At 39.7% G+C, this 12760-nt stretch overlaps 1 long non-coding RNA gene across 5 annotated transcripts in view; it reads left to right on the forward strand.

Annotated features, from left to right (window-relative positions):
• The window catches only part of LOC123573662 (uncharacterized), a 157103-nt gene that overhangs the window by 17002 nt on the left and 127341 nt on the right, over positions 1–12760 (forward strand). For 3 of the 5 annotated variants that reach the window (XR_010587092.1, XR_010587090.2, XR_012435366.1), the window contains one exon: positions 7271–7387. This is a non-coding gene — a long non-coding RNA (uncharacterized lncRNA). Of the gene's footprint in view, positions 1–7076; positions 7129–7270; positions 7388–12760 lie in introns of those variants that run through there. The other 2 variants (XR_012435367.1, XR_010587091.1) reach the window with 1 other exon arrangement.

A 12760-nucleotide genomic window follows, 5' to 3' on the forward strand; every position in this document is an offset into this window, starting at 1 on the left:
CCCTGTGTTATATGGGAAAATGTAAGGGAAAAATGGGGAATGGCAGGAAGTACCCAAGTCAATTAGTGTTGATATTAAGGGACAGGTTGAAGAGTCAGACCTTCTACAATAAAAACGAGGTTTTTGGCTTATTTTTCATTGTCCTGACTCTGCCATGAGTTTTGTTTTCCAACTAGGAAATGTGAGGAGCCTAAATATATCAATATGTCATGTATGTATACAATAACATCATGATGATGAGCAGCTACCACGTATTGTGTACTTATTATGAACCTAGCACTATCCTGAGTATTTCATGTGTTAATTTATTTAATCCTCTCACTATTATTTTCCATGCTTTATAGATGAGGAAAAGAAACCCAGAAAGATTAAGCAACTTGTCCAAATTCTCCCAGATACTACAGCTAGAATACCAACCCATAATACCTGATTCCAGAAACCACAATATTTTCTTCTAAATTATACTTCTTCCAAACTAATAGGTCATGTTATATTACATAATAACATCTAATTGTGATCTCATAAACAACTAAGGCTCAGAATGTACACACACACCACCCACGTGCACTCTTTCTCCTTAATCAACCAACCAAAGAAATGATTATGTAAAGAATATGTTAAATATGCTAGATTAGTAATCCTCTCATTATTTTTCTTTAAGTCAAATAATTTAAGGAACGTAACTTGAAGATAATGAAGGGAAAGGCAACAGAATAATTTAGCTGCTAAAATGGGTATTAGAGTACAGAGAACATAAGCAGCTTTGACTTCAGGAGGATTACCTAAATTGTAATCAAATGCATTTTAAAAAAATCCCAAACAGCAAAGGACAAAGTTTCCACATACATATATACCCCAAAGACAGGACAAGAAGAATTTTGCTCACAGGAAGGTTTGGTTTAGACATAAATAAATCTTTCCAGGACTCTGTGACCTAAATCAAAGCCATAGAGAATCACTTGGTCACTGTTATCACAACTCATGTACCTGTTAAGGTCAATACTGTATGACTAACATTTCTTCCACCTCTATAATTTTATTGAACCTAACCAACAGTCAAGGTAGATGTTCTGTCCCTCTACCATTCAAACTGATATGACTTAATTATAAGGGCTATGATTCAAATAACTACTAAAGGTGATTATTTAATCAGTGGGGAATTACAGAAAAAGCAGTAAGATGAATGCTTGGTTCGTGATGGATACTCCAATTTCCCTGATTTGATTGTTATACATTGTGTGCTTGTATCAAAATATCACATTGTGTGCTTGTATCAAAATATCACATGTACCCTATAAATATGTGCAACTAGTATGAATTCATAATAATAAGCTTAAAAATAGTATTATTACCATCCTATGGGAGCTGAATGGTGGTGTTTTACAATGTATTTTCAAATCCTTATATAATATCTCAGATAAACTTAATTAAATTCTAACCAACATGGGTTTGAAAATCATGGGTTTAGCCTATTCGTGGGTTAGAATCCTTTAGCCAAGCATCTAGTTTAGGTTAAAAACAAATATTCTTGCTGGGAAAAGATTGTGATAATCAAAATTACAATTTAATAGAAGACATAATCCTCTCTGAAGGAAAGATTTTAAGCTAAATTTTAACATAAAAAAATACACAATCACCTCATTGCTAGTTGTTTGGAAGAGGAACAAAAGAACATTTCCTTTTGAACAAAAGCTAAATTATCTTAAACAGTTACCTGACATTTATAAAAATGATAAGTCTTATGAAGCATCAATTAATCTTGGAAGTGCAAATCTATGTATTACTAATCCTTTAATCATCATATTGCTATTATCTGAGTGTTCCAAATTTTCTCGGTCCACCCCAAGTTATGAAACCTAGATTATTGGTAAAATAGAGCCCTGAGGAACAAAATGGAACACTTCTTTATCATTTTTTTAATACAAAGATACGACATTGCAAACTCATGGTATGTATTTGAATCTATGTTCTTTCAGGCTATATTTCCTATGTGTATAACTCATTTGATCTTAATGAGCAGTTTTAAAAGTTCTGGTTCCTTCAATAATTTATTCTAAGTCACTATTAAATTTCATCCCATCTTCCAAAATTCTTCATCCCTTTCAACAGGTTTGGTGACATTTCAAGGTCAGTAACTACTGAGGATAATATGCCTGCTCTTGCCTGGTTAAAACGAAGCCCAAAATATGAGGTTATTTTTTATTTTTATTTATTCATTTGTTTGTTTTGAGATGGAGTCTTCCTCTGTCACCCAGGCTGGATTGCATTGAGGCAATCTTGGCTCACTGCAACCTGCACTTCCCAAGTCCAAGAGATTCTCCCAAATCAGCCTCCCTAGTAGCTGGGATTACAGGTGCCTGCCACCACATCCAGCTAATTTTTGTATTTTATTAGAGAGGTGTTTCGCCATTTGGCCAGGCTGGTCTCGAATCCCTGACCTCAAGTGATCTGCCTGCCTTGGCCTTCCAAAGTACTGGGATTACAGGTAGGAGCCACTGCGCTCAGCCAATATTACGTTGTTTAAATATGAGACATTTCTTCACAAAGAGGCTTATTAGATATTATATACTTGAATATAAATTACCCTTTTATCTGTTGGTTATAAACATTCTCATTTATCTGACGTGAAGTAATTGTAATAATTTTAGGAGAATTGGGAATGAAGTAGTTAAAAACTCATCTCATGAGTATAGGTATGACATATACAATCTTGGGTAGGAAGTGATTAAATGGTAGCTATCTAAGGCACTATTCTCAGAGTAGAAGAGACTGTTTAATGGTGATTAATGGGAAGTGTCATGGCATACTTGAGGCTGCCTAGTGACAGAGGCGCAAGAGATTTTCTTGTCAGAGTGACTTTAAAGGCCCAAGCTGCCCAGAAAAATGCAGTGCCCAGGGCTCAGGTGAAAATCCAGAGCTGGGGCTGGGCGCAGTGGCTTACAACAGTAGTCCCAGAACTTTATGAGGTTGAGTCTCAAGCACGTGAGTTTGAGACCAGCCTGGGGAACACGGCACAACCAGTTCTGTACAAAAACTATAAAAATTAGCAGACATTGTGGTGTGCATCTGTGGTCCCAGCTACTCAGGAGGCTGAGATGGGAGGATGGCTTCAGCCTAGGGAGGTCAAGGCTGCAGTGAGTGGTGATCATGCCACTGCACTCCAGCCTGGGTGACAGAGTGAGACCCTATCCCAAAAGAAAAAGAAACTGCAGAGCTGAAGCACCATGCAGTCATACCCAGAGTCCAATGAGAAGAGCAAACCTTTCATATAAATTAGCTGATACAGACTCGTGCTTAAAAATATATATTTGAGCAAGTGTAAGCAAAGGCTAAGGCTTACTGATGAGGAAATTCGAAAACATATTCCTGATGTCCTGGTGCAAAGGAGGCACAGCAGAGTGGGTAAGACTGCATGCCCTGGAGTCTTCAGGTGCGTATGTTGGAACCCACTATATAAATTTTGTTTGTAGTATTGAACTATGTTTTTCATATCGTAGATAGTTTTCATTTCATCTAATTATTGCCTTGCTCATTTGACATGTTAGTCTATCTTCCCGGTAAAAGCCTCTGTTTTGCCAAGAATTTCAGTTTCTTCAGTGGATTCTTTTATCATCTTCATAAAAGGCAGAAGAGATGTCTGGGCAGTGTACACAGTTGTGTCATAAAAGCTGCTGTCTCTTCTGAGAGTCCAGGTATCCTTTCTGATTAGCTACTGCTGATGAATCAAAAATAAATCATTTGGGCCGGGCACAGTGGCTTATGTTTGTAATCCCAGCACTTTGGGAGGCCGAGGCAGGTGGATCACCTATGGTCAGGAGTTTATAACCAGCCTGGCCATCATGCCGAAACCCCATCTCGACTGAAAATACAAAAATTACTTGGGCGCAGTGGCGCACACCTGTAATCCCAGCTGCTTGCTCTGTCACCCAGGCTGGAGTGCAGTGGCACAATCTCGGCTCACTGCAACCTCCTCCGCCTCTTGGGTTTAAGTGATTCTCGTGCCTCAACCTCCCAAGTAGCTGGGATTATAGGCATGTGCCATCACACCCAGATAATTTTTGTATTTTTTAGTAGAGATGGGAGTTCACTATGTTGGCCAGCCTGGGACTATTTAGATTATTTTCAATTTAATCACTTTCATTGAGGTATATAATTTATACTAGATTTGTATCTATAGCTTACATATATTATAGAGAGTATAAAAATATATGTGTGTATGAGTGTGCAAATATTAAGTATATAACTTGAATTTTTACATGTAAAAATTCACCCATGTAATCCCCAGTTAGATCAAGTTATAGAACATTTTCAGCATCTCCCCTTAGTTAATTTCTACCTCCTTGCAAAAATAAGCCCATTGTCATCTCTATCGCTACAGAACAGTTTGCCTGCTCTTGAACTTTGCATACATGAAACCATACAGTCTACATTCTTTTGTGTGTGACTTCTTTATTTCAACACTACATCTGTGAAATTCATCTGCATCACTGCATGTAGCTATAGTTCCTTCTTTTTCATTCTTGTGTAGCACATTGTTCGACAACCTATTCGTTGTGGTATTGATCGATCGCATTGTTTCCAGTTTGGGCTTCCTGTTAGTAGTATGTTTGCATATGTTCTCAAGTAGATATAAGCATTCAGTTCTGTAGTGTGTGTAACCTGCAACTCATTGCTCTTAAGCAAGGTAAGTAAGGCACCTTTGTCCATTTCTCAGATGTCTACCTATCTGCCTGAAGGGAGATAGAGTCTCTTCATGTGCTGAAATCCTCTTTGTTTAGGAATTGTTTCCTTGCTCATTTGATATGTTAATCTATCTCCCTAATAAAAACTTCTGTTTTGCCAAGAAAGCAAAACAGAGTTGAAGTGATAGCCCATACAATGTAAGCATTAAGGTCTAACAGGACTATGCCATAGGCAGAGATCGAAAAAAAAGTAAAAAAAAATGATAATTTAATCATAAACCCACTGTCTGAGCCCAAATTATCTGCTCCAGAAAAGCTAATCCAAACATTTCAGAAACTGTCATTACCTGCAGCAATTTCCAGCTCATCCCTACAAAAACGTAAGAGGCATGCACGACTTCTTACAGCACCCTGATCATTGAGAGAAATGCCAGCTCTTCTCTGCCTGGTGACTTATACCTTCAGGCAGAGGAAGGAAAAGCAGTGTGAATTATGTTTACATATGCTTAGGAATTGCATTTGACAAGGCATAATGAATCAACAACGTCTTCTTGTTTGGTTTCTGTTTCAAAATTGATCTAGCTCCAAGTTTAGGAGACCCTACGACCTGACTCAGTAAGTGGCCTCACCTTCATCCGATTGCTCAGAATTAAAACCTAGAAGACATCCTTGATTTTCTCCTCTCAGATCTGTCTCCATTCATCAGCACGTGCTTTTGACTTGATGAAACGCTCCAAACACAACTGCTTCCCACCGCCTCCGCTGCTGCCTCTTGTCCCTGTAGCATCATTTCTCTCTCACCCACATTGGCCACAGCGGCTTGTTGTTGGTGTTCCTGCTTCTACTTTTGACTTGTTTCTGTTGTCTCCCATGCCCACTGGAACTGCAATTGTTTTTTGCAAATATAAGTTAGATAATGACACTCCACTGTTTAAAAAAAAAAAAAAAAAACAAAAACAAAATGAAAGGACAAAATAAAAATTTCTAGTGACCCCTGTTACACCTAGCCTAAAATCCTTACTTGGCCCAGAAGGGCCTAGATTCTCAATTTTGACAGCACATGGGAAATCACCTGGGAACTTGAAAAATACTGACTTAGCTGGGCATGGGGAATTGTGTGCGTGTGTGTGTGTGTGTGAGAGAGAGACAGAGTTTCACTCTTGTTGTCCAGGCTGGAGTGCAATGGTACCATCTCAGCTCACCGCAACCTCCGCCTCCCCGGTTCAAGCCATTCTTCTGCCTCAGCCTCCTGAGTAGCTGGAATTACAGGTATGCACCATGACGCCCGGCTAATTTTTTCTATTTTTAGTGGAGACGGGGTTTCTCCATGCTGGTCAGGCTGGTCTCGAACTCCCAACCTCAGGTGATCCATCTGCTTCGGCCTCCCCGCCGGTATTACAGGCGTGAGCCACCGCGCCCAGCCGGCATAGGGAATTTTAAAGCTTCCCAGAGGTTTCTAATGTATAGCCAAGATTGAGAGCTACTCTAGGATCCTTCCGTCACTCTCTTCCTCTCTCTGTCTACCTCCACCCCAGTTGCTTACTTGCTGTGTTTGAGCACACTAAGATCCTTTCCACCGCAAAGCATGGATCATTCTTCTCCCAGATCTTTGCATGAGCTATTCTTTCACACCAAAAGGTCTCTGCTCAAATGTTACCTTATCAAATATATTTTCCTCAATGAACCTACCTAATGACTCAATTTTTTTACCCTGTATATTTTTAGTTTTTATGTGAAATTATATTACTTGCTGCTTTATCTGTTTATTGGTGCTGTTCCTCACAAGCACATAAGCTGCATGAAGATAGAAACTTTGTCTTATTCACTAAGACATTATCATCCTGGCATATAGTGTGCTTGGAACTCGTTCTCTGATTAGTATTTTTCAGTGAAAAAATGAGGATTACTCAAGGTTCTGGGTATCTGGATTTGCTACAGCTAGCGAATCGTAGCTTATGGGATTCTCTGTTTGGAAGGCTTTTGTTGCTGCTGTTCTATTTGCAACCCTAGGCTTTCCTTCCAGAAATAGTCATCTGGGCTCAGTGCCTCACGCATGTAATCCCCGCACTTTGGGAGGCTGAAGTGGGTTGATCACTTGACGCTAGGAGTTCGAGATCAGCTTAGCCAATATGCCAAAACCCCCTCTCTATTAAAAACACAAAAAACTAGCCAGGCGTAGTGGCAGGCACCTATAATCCCAGCTACTCAGGAGGCTGAGGCAGGAGAGTCGCTTGAACCTGGGAGGCAGAGATTGTAGTGAGCCCGGATTGCCCCACTGCACTCCAGCCAGGGGGACAGAGGGAGACTTTGTCTCAAAAAAAAAAAAAAAAAGTCAAGGAGTCTTTCGCTTTTACTTGCTTAACTATGCTGTGTTTTACATTTAACTTCCTTCCTGATACACAGGAAGGACTGTGTCTGCTTGGACTGGACACAGTTGGACTTTCAAGTGAGTTGGCCGGCTCTGGGTCTTTGATCTGTTCCCCTCTGTTGTAGGGACAGAATCCGCCATTTTCTTAGGAGAATGGTGCAACTGGGAAATCCTTGTCCTATAGGTTGAAGGCCAATCACCTCTCTCTCTCTCTCAACAGAGTCTCACTCTATTCCCTGGCTGGGGTGCAATGGCACTATCACAGCTCACCATAGCCTCGACCTCTTGGACTCAGGTGATCCTCCTGCCTCAGCTTCCCAAGTAGCTGGGACTACAGGTATGTGCCATTATTCCCAGCTGTTATTTATTTATTTATTTATTTATTTTTTTGTGAAGATGGGATTTCATCATTTTGCCCAGGCTGCTTCTCTCTCTCTTTATTCATGTGTTCTTCTTTCACTTTTTGATATCCCAGCCTTGCCCATCTCTTGTTTTCCTTGCCCATCTCTTCTTTCCCTTGCTCATCCACACCCAGGGGTATGGATCTACACATAGAAGACTTAAGCTCTAGGTACAGACCTTCCACACATCTGTCTGCCTGTCCCTGGCTTAGGTCTGGGTTGAGCCACTCACAAAGAGGTCCAAGATGGCTATATTGCAGCTATAAGGCAAACGCTACAAATATTTCTCCTGAATTAGAACTTGAATAAAAGAAGAGTCAGAGTCCAGAATCACACTCCAGCATTCAGGCTGTGGGCTTACCGTGGTTGGGAGAGTCTGAGTGCTAACTCTTCCTGGCTAAAGATAGATTTCTCAGGAACAGAAAATCTCGTTCATATTCATGTCATAGGATCTTTCAACATGCTAAGGTGCTAATATTATTTCATTATTATAATCTTGGGAGTTATTTTCCTGGTGAAGAACCAGATGTATGAGAGATTAAGTTGTTGGTCTGAGTCATATAGCTTGTGAGGAGAAGAACTGAGGTTTGAACTTGTTGTTTCACTACAAGAACCGTGCATGCTACATTTTACCATGCTACTTTTCTGAAACCAAGAGAAAATACACTGAAAAAATGAGAGAGGTGAGAAAAAAACGGAGAAATTAAGATGTAGAAAGAATAAAAAGAGTGAAATAAATTTTACTTCGGTGAATAGAAACTGATCTGGCTGTTTTAAGCAGAAAGGGATTTACTGTAGTGGATTAAGTGCTAATAAGAACATACATATGATAATGACACAAAAGCAGAAACAACCCTTTTTTGAAAAAGTGAAAATAAGAAAAGTCAAAGATATCCTAAGTGTACATGGTTAAATGCTTTTTACAATTAGAGTGATTCTGAAACATAACATGTAAAAAATTCTGCAACATATGGGCAACAGGAAACAGGAAAATGATTGTGACAGATAAAAAACAAAAATTTTTTGACTGTGTGCCATGCATGAAAGCTCAACATTAAGGGAGTTTATAAAGCTCTTACAAAACTTTTTGCATATAGAGAGAGGTCATTAAGTACTAGCTATTAGTATCACTATCCTCACATTTACCCCGGAGAAACCATAGACTACATATATCATGTGGAAAGTGCCAACTCACACAATTTTTGTTGCAAGCTCCAGGTAGTTGACTGTTTTCAAAGCCCCTTCAAGTCTTCTATTGTCAAGATAAGTGACAAGGCACCTGGGTATGGAGGGCTCCAGATTCAGTATCTGGTAAGGTGGCTCCAAACACATCTGAGACCTAAGGTTGGTGGTGCTACCCTCAATAGATTCTGTTCTTTTTTTTTTTTTTTTTAATTATAAGTCATATACTCCTTATGTCAAATCACACAACAGAGATGTATGAAGAGAAAGTTCAGAAATGCAGCCAAATCAAATTTCCCATCTAATTTTCCTAACAAATGTTAATGGCTCTATGCCAGTCAAAACATTTCCAATCAATGTATTTCAAATTCAGGTAACGTTTGTTCATTTTGGAAAAAGTTACAAAATAGAAGCTAGGAGTAAAATAGCATGCCTTCAAAAGAATTTCATTTCAGAGAATTAGTGCTGGAAATACAAAGACAGTAAGCTTAAATCTTTTATGGATGTATGAACTAAAGGACTTAGAACAAACAAATTACCTTTATAGTATTTTGTTAGTTAACTATAAAAATAAATTTTTGTTGGTATTATGGTAGAAAAAAAAGAATGTTTATTATACAAGACTGTGAGCTCCTTAAGGATTGGTATTATCATAAAACCTAGCAAAGAACCAACCTCACCATGTGATGGGTATTTTCTAAGTATTTGTTAAAATTTTAAAAAAGAACATTTAAACTCCATTAAATGCCAGGCTTTTTGTTTCTGTAATGTCAATGGAGCGCTCATTTTACTTATTATGAATATTACTTTCTTCCACTATAATTTTTAGAATCAGATAAAACATTTATTCAATTTATTAATTTGTTTCATGTATTTTTATTTAATTACTGTTATTGTATTTAAGAATTTAGTATATTTTCTACTTGTTTTATGACTGAATATTTTAAAAAATTGTTATAAATTTTCAATACTTCCTTCATATAATACATAGCATACATATGGCCGGGTGCGGTGGCTCACGCCTGTAGTCCCAGCACTTTGGGAGGCCGAGGCGGGCGGATCATGAGGTCAGGAGATCAAGACCATCCTGGCTAACATGGTGAGACCCCGTCTCTACTAAAAATACAAAAAATTAGCCGGGCGAGGTGGCGGCGCCTGTAGTCCCAGCTACTTGGGAGGCTGAGGCAGGAGAATGGCATAAACCCGGGAGGTGGAGCTTGCAGTGAGCAGAGATCGCGCCACTGTACTCCAGCCTGGGCGACAGAGTGAGACTCCTTCTCAAAAAAAAAAAAAAAAAAAAAAACATAACATACATATTAACTTACTTCAGCACCACTTAAATTAATGTTTCTGTAAGAAAACAAAAAGTCCAAATAATATGTTGTTTAGAATTCTAAGTCTCTTTATAATTTAGGGACTGCTTATGATGATTCATTTGTGGGGTTTAATCCATAGTATCAGGCATATATGAAATGTGCATTAATGGCACAGAAAGAAAAGGAGATAAGGGAAGCATCTACTTTTATTACCTCTGAAAAATATCTAAGTAATTCCATACACATGGTTACCTGTTTTCTTCCTGACCATCCCAAAGGACAGCTTTGCCACAATAGTTCCCAGTAACTGACTTTATTCCAAACAAATGTAACCCAGCCTGTACTTAAATCTGCATTACATCTGGGTGTCTCCTTCTTGCTCTCCTTTCTCTTGTCTATGAGGACTTTATCTTTTGTTAATCAGCTAACAAAATTCAAGTAGTGCCACTCATCAAGAAATCAAGGCCCTGTAATAGAGTGCTAGATTGTTCTTACTGACATGTAGTATCCATCTCGCTCAATATGAAGCCTATGATTGAATTTAAATAATAACCAAATCTACAGCTCAACCAATTGGTTTTTAATGAGATTCTTGCATAGCTATATTTTATTTTGTATAAGGAATAGGGTCCTTGGGCATCATTGACTATGGAAAGGTTAAGGAAGAAAAAAGTGTAAAGGGAGTTTAAAAATATGTAAGGTTAATTGAAATTCCAGGTTCTTCTTCAATCAAAGCAATTCTAACTCAGTTTGGTGGCAATGAAACATGTTTTACAGGTGTGTTATGGTTATGAGGAGCAGATATTTTATCCTGGTTAGTGTTAATTTTGCTAAAGAAACCAATGTCTCAGAAAGTTTTATTTCCATTTGGATGTGGTTTTGTTAGTCTAAATTTGATAGAAATGTCAGGACTCTTTAAAGTTGGGTCTTCTTTTCCTTTTCAAAAGAGAGATGGTCAATGGCAGGAGCTAAAGCATCTTGATTTGAGAAATAGACCTTTAATTAAAGAACATCATTTTCTTGTCCTGCTAGAAAACAAAACTACATCTTAAAATCTTCTGTGGATGGTTGAGAGATTATAATAAAGATTGGTGTACTAATAATCCTTTTTTAATATATATATATAAAAGAAAAACTGATGGATTTTAGTAACTACAAAACACTTGACTATATCAATCTCATACATTTTTATTGGCTGAATTTTCTAGTAATTGCATATAACACATGAATGTGCTTCTAATTAAATTAATTCATTTAGAGGAAAAAAAGACCTAATAAACCAATTGTTAGTTTCATGATTTTTTTTTTTTTTTTTGACCTGGAGTCTGGCTCTTTCACCCAGGCTGGAGGGTAGTGGCACACTGCAACCTCTGCCTCCCAGGTTCAGGTGATTCTCCTGGCTCAGCCTCCCAAGTAGCTAGGACTACAAACATACCACCACGCCTGACTAATTTTTTTTATTTTCAGTTAAGATGGGGTTTCACCGTGTTGGCCAGGCTGGTCTCAATTAAATCCTGGCCTCAATTAATCCTCCCACCTCGACCTCCCAAAGTGCTGGGATTACAGACATGAGCCACCATGCCCAGCCTAATCTTATTTACCATAGATTTTTTTTTTCCAGGTGAATGAACTAGGAAAGTATTGTCATTGTTTGGAAAATAACACTATGATAACTGCAAAAAGTGGCAATTCAGGGTTATGTTATTCCTAACACTAATAATAAATAACCACACTGAAACAGGGAAGGTTCCTTTGTCTCCCTGGCAGGGCGTGCAATGGGGGTGTGGCTCACTTCTTTAGTGCCCTGGGGCTCAAACCTCTAGGGGAGCATACAGACATGCAGGCTGCGGGCCTCCCACCCTATGGCAGTGTCTAGGGGTGAATGTTTACAGCTGAAGCCCCAGGGGGTGTGTGTTACATGATGCTCTTTTAGTTTGCTGTCTATAGGCAGCTTATATTAACCAGTTCAGTTAGACCCTCTGCCTTATCTGGCGGGCTGAGGGCTTTCTGTATCCCGGGTTCTTGCCTTGGTGTACCAGAAGACTCGGACCACACTTGGGCTTGGAGAATGAGTGCAAAGTTTATTGAGTAGAAATAGCTCTCAGCGGATGGGGGAGCCAGAAGGGAGCTGGAGTTTGGCTGCTCACTGACCCCGGCTCTCCTTTGACTGCCTCGGCCAAACTCTGCCTGGTCCCCCGGTTGATGGCCTGCTGGTGTGGCAGCGCCTATTGGCGTGCTCTCCCGCTGGCGTCCTCTCCCGCTGGCGTGCTCTGGACAACCTTGTCCAGTAAAAGCTCGTGTCTTCTTCCACCAACGTGTTCCTCACGATGTCCAGCAGCTTCTTTTTCCACTGATGTGCCCCTCTTGACATCTGGCCGCCTGCGTGTCTGCCCACTAGGGTATAAGCCCAGGATGGGGGCATGGTGGGCCAGGGTGGTCTTGGAAAATGCAACATTTAGTTACCAAAGCAGGAGTGCCTGTCCTCACCTAGGTCCATAGGGGTGGAGCCCTAGCCAGGGACTTGCTTTTCTCTACCCGGCACTTCCCTGCCCCTGTATCAACACTACTTGATTACAATTCCAACTTTGCTACTTATTTGCTGTGTGACCTTGGGCAAGTTAATTGACTTTTTTTCCTCTTCAGTCAAATGTCTTTGTTTACATGTGTGTAAACGTGCAATGAAAGTAATAGTTTTTGGCCGGGCGCGGTGGCTCACGCCTGTAATCCCAGCACTCTGGGAGGCAGAGGCAGGCAGATCACGAGGTCAGGAGAGCGAGACCATCCTGGCTAACACGGTGAAACCCCGTCTCC

Source organism: Macaca fascicularis, chromosome 5 (genome assembly GCF_037993035.2).
Source record: "Macaca fascicularis isolate 582-1 chromosome 5, T2T-MFA8v1.1".
Classification (NCBI taxonomy): Eukaryota; Metazoa; Chordata; class Mammalia; order Primates; family Cercopithecidae; genus Macaca; species Macaca fascicularis.